At 41.8% G+C, this 5,000-nt stretch overlaps 1 protein-coding gene across 4 annotated transcripts in view; it reads right to left on the reverse strand.

The window, feature by feature from the left end:
- The window catches only part of LOC125033355 (beta-arrestin-1-like), a 121,546-nt gene that overhangs the window by 68,565 nt on the left and 47,981 nt on the right, over nt 1-5,000 (reverse strand). The window lies entirely within an intron of this gene.

The raw sequence follows: 5,000 nt of genomic DNA on the forward strand, positions 1-5,000 counted from the left end.
CTCTCTAGCTCCCTCTCGGCCTCTCTAGCTCCCTCTCGGCCTCTCTAGCTCCCTCTCGGCCTCTCTAGCTCCCTCTCGGCCTCTCTAGCTCCCTCTCGGCCTCTCTAGCTCCCTCTCGGCCTCTCTAGCTCCCTCTCGGCCTCTCTAGCTCCCTCTCGGCCTCTCTAGCTCCCTCTCGGCCTCTCTAGCTCTCTCTCGGCCTCTCTAGCTCCCTCTCGGCCTCTCTAGCTCCCTCTCGGCCTCTCTAGCTCCCTCTCGGCCTCTCTAGCTCCCTCTCGGCCTCTCTAGCTCCCTCTCGGCCTCTCTAGCTCCCTCTCGGCCTCTCGGCCTCTCTGGCTCCCTCTCGCCTCTCTAGCTCTCTCACTCTAACTCAAATTCATCCGGCTGCCCACTTACTCCTCCTCTAGTGAGATGCGCTAGAAGGGAAGAAAAAAGAAGGGTGAAAGAAGAAAGCAGGAAAGAAAGGGGAGGAGAAGAGAAGCGAGAGCAGAGTGAAGTGAGTGGGGAAGAAGACAGACAGTGTCTGAATAAAAAAAGAGAAAAAAAAAAAAAAAGAGAGAAAAAAAAGGGGGGGGGGGGGCAAAAGGAGGGAGAATAACACCACGGTCTTCAAGGGAAGACTGACATTAAAAAAATGCAGAACAGATCAACGGCAAGGAGAAAGGGAAAAAGATGGAGGAGACAGAAACAAGAGCCACGTCCGAAACAAGAAAGAGAGAATAAAAATAGGTAGGGAAGAGAGACATCAGAAGAAAAAGAGATCATGCTTGAGGGTCGGGAAATAGTGGTTGAGAGGGAGAGAGAGTATTGACGGATGGGCGAGAGATTACGCAAGAATAATTGAGAGCATGGGGGTGGGGGGTACAAAGGTGACTGCATAAGGTTGGAGGGCACAAGTTAAGACAATGACAGAGGGGTATTGGGAATAAAAAAAAGGGGTGGCAGGGTACGAAAATGTGATGACAAAGGTGATCCTAATGAGGAGGAAGAAAACGTATAGTGAACACACGAAAGACGCCGTTTTCTATGACACGGATAATCCTGGCGGAGGAGAAGAGGAGGAGAAGAGGAGGAGAAGAGGAGGAGAAGAGGAGGAGAAGAGGAGAAGAAGAGGAGGAGAAGAGGAGGAGAAGAGGAGAGAGGAGGAGAAGAGGGAGAAGAGAAGAGGAAAGGGGGAAGAAGAGGAGAGAGGAAGAGGAGAAGAGGAGAAGAGGAGGGAGGAGGAGAGGAGGAGGAGAGAGAGGAGAGGAGGAGGAGGAGGGGGAGGAGGAGAGAGGAGGAGGAGGAGGAGGAGAGGAGAGGAGAGGAGAGGGGGGGAGAGGAGAGAGGAGGAGAGAGGAGAAGAGGAGAGAGGAGGAGGAGGAGGAGGAGAGGAGGAGAGGAGGAGGAGGGAGGAGGAGAGGAGGAGGAGGAGGAGGAGGAGGAGGAGGAGGAAGGAGGAGGAGGAGAAGAGGAGGAGGAGGAGGAGGAAGAGAGAGAGAAGAGGAGAGAAGAGGAGAAGAAGAGGATAGAGTAAGAGGAGAAGAAGAGAAAAGAGGAGGAGAAGAAGAGGGAGAAGAGGAGGAAGAGGAGGAGGAGGAGGAGGAGAGGAGGAAGAGGAGGAGGAAGAGGAGGAGGAGGAAGATGAAGAAGAGGAGGAGGAGGAGGAAGATGAAGAAGAGGAGAAGGAGGAAGATGAAGAAGAGGAGGAAGAAGATGAAGAAGAGGAGGAGGAGGAAGATGAAGAAAAGGAGGAGGAGGAAGATGAAGAAGAGGAGGAGGAGGAAGATGAAGAAGAGGAGGAGGAGGAGGAGGAGGAGGAGGAGGAGGAGGAAGAAGAGGAAGAGAAAGAAGAGGAAGAGAAAGAAGAGGAAGAGAAAGAAGAGAAAGAGAAAGAAGAAGAAAGAAAAAAGAAGAAGAAGAAAAAGAAGAGGAGTAGGAAAACGTAGAGTAGAAGTAAGCAGAAGAGGAGAATGGCAAATATGGACGAAGGTAAGAAGGTAGGAAAGGTGGAGAATGAGTAGAAAGAAAGGTAAGAGAAGGTGGAGAATGAGTAGAAGGAAAAGTAAGAGAAGGTGGAGGATTAGCAAGCAGAGAAGGATGATGAGGAGGAGAGCCTGAGGGATTACGTCAATAAAGGTGACTCAGAAGCAGAGGACTTATAATAAAATTAGCAGTGGCAGAGGCTAGAAACTCTATTAAAATATACCTTTTGAAGTCTAACTCAAAAGCTGAAAACATCGTTAACCACCGAGGGGAAAAAGTCGTTTAAAGGTCGGCTTTTTTTTTCTAAGTGTTTCGGCACAAATTAGGGCAAATTCGGAACAGCGTCGGCTTCGAATATTTGGTCATAAAGCTACGATCGAGAAAATATTAAATGCTACTCTGGCTGAAATGATCCATCGGAGCAGCGGGGTCTTTCCTGACATGTGTTCGATTAATGTTCACTTTTCTAGCTTAAGGAGCCCTCTCAGGTATATTACTGGCTGAATCAATCACCTTCACACTTATTACAACTCTACTTTTTTCTTTAATGGTTAATCATCGCCCTAGAAATATTCTCGAAACCAAGCAATGGCAATACACACGAGATCCCCGTTCCAATTCTGTCTACAATCACGCTCAACTCGATCCTTCGCCCCTGCCACTGACACCATAAACGAACGCAGGGAGCCATCACAGAGGTCGCCCTGAGAGTCCTAGCAGCCGAAGAGGGGAGTTCTAGGTCCGGCATGTGGGCTGAGGGCTGAGGAGATGCGAGTCGATACCACGGTCACCCGAGAGAAAATGGGGACGTTCGGAGTGGCTCTTTTGGTTCCGCTGCTTCTCGGCTTCCCTGATCGCTCAGCTGGTCAACAAGGGGTCAGGCCGAGCTCTATGCCCTGTCTTAGACTTTCCTTTACGCTCGTCTAGTTTGCGGGAATTGACACTGTCATCTTCTTGCAACAATTACATGTGTATGTGTGTGTGTGTGTGTGTGTGTGTGTGTGTGTGTGTGTGTGTGTGTGTGTGTGTGTGTGTGTGTGTGTGTGTGTGTGTGTGTGTGTGTGTGTGTGTGTGTGTGTGTGTGTGTGTGTGTGTGTGTGTGTGTGTGTGTGTGTGTGTGTGTGTGTGTGTGTGTGTGTGTGTGTGTGTGAATTTGTGTAGATGTGTATATCTATAGACATATTTGTATATATACGAATATGTATATATACAATATATATACATGTATACGTATATATACGTATATACATTTATATGTATGTACGTATACATATATATGTGTATATATACATACATAAGTATACATATACGTATATAATATATAAATACCTATATATGTATATACATATATACAGATATATGTATATACATAAGTGTCTCTATATATACATATATACACCTACATAGATATATACATATATACAAACATATATGTACATATATATATATACATGTACATACTTATATATACACATGCAAACATACGGATACATATATACACATACATATATATAAATACATATATATACACATACATATATATAAATATATACAATACATACATATATATAAATATATACAATTTATACATATATACACATACACATATATAGATATATACAATGCATACAAATATACACAGATATAAACATATATATAAACATATGTACACATATAAACATATACATACATATAGATACATATATACACATACATACATATATACATTTACATATGTGTACATATATATAATATATACATATTTACACATACTTATATACATACGCATACATACATGCATATATATATATATATATATATATATATATATGATATATACAAATAAATATACATATATAGATACACGTATACAGACATATGTACACATACTTATATACAAACACATACATACATGCATATATATATGATATTTACAAATAAATATACATATATAGATACACGTATACATACATATATACATACATTTATATATGCATACATATATACATACATTCATATACATATATATATACATACATACATATTTACACATACATGTATATATGTCTGTATACTTACATATGAATATGTATATACATATATATATTTATATGTATATGTATATATATATATGTATGCGTATATATTAGTATGTATATATGTATACATATATGTATGTATATACAAATATATGTATATATGTATATATGTATATGAATATATTCATATCTATATATCATACATACATATGTATATATGTATATATTTATATTTATATATTATACATATAAATATATATATGCATATTAATATATATGTATATATGTATATAGGTATATATTTATATATATATATATTATACATATAAACATATATGTATATATACACATATATATGGGGGAGGGGGAGAGAGAGAGGGAGAGAAAATGAGAGGGAGAGAGAGAGAGAGAGAGAGAGAGAGGAGAGAGAGGAGAGAGAGAGAGAGAGAGAGAGAGAGAGAGAGAGAGAGAGAGAGAGATAAGATAGATATATATATATATATATATATATATATATATATAGAGAGAGAGAGAGAGAGAGAGAGAGAGAGAGAGAGAGAGAGATAAGATATATATATATATATATATATATATATATATATAGAGAGAGAGAGAGAGAGAGAGAGAGAGAGAGAGAGAGAGAGAGAGAGAGGGAGAGAGAGAGGGAGAGAGGAGAGAGAGGAGAGAGAGGAGAGAGAGGAGAGAGAGGAGAGAGGGAGGGAGTTGAGAGAGGGAAAAGGGAGGGAGTTGAGAGAGGGAAAAGGGAGGGAATTGAGAGAGGGAAGAGGGAGGGAGTTGAGAGAGGGAAGAGGGAGGGAGTTGAGAGAGGGAAGAGGGAGGGAGTTGAGAGAGGGAAGAGGGAGGGAGTTGAGAGAGGGAAGAGGGAAGGAGAGGAGAGAGGCGAGAGGGAAGAGGGAAGGAGAGGAGAGAGGCGAGAGGGAAGAGGGAAGGAGAGGCGAGAGGGAAGAGGGAAGGAGAGGCGAGAGGGAAGAGGGA

Source organism: Penaeus chinensis, chromosome 16, assembly GCF_019202785.1.
Source record: "Penaeus chinensis breed Huanghai No. 1 chromosome 16, ASM1920278v2, whole genome shotgun sequence".
Lineage (NCBI taxonomy): Eukaryota > Metazoa > Arthropoda > Malacostraca > Decapoda > Penaeidae > Penaeus > Penaeus chinensis.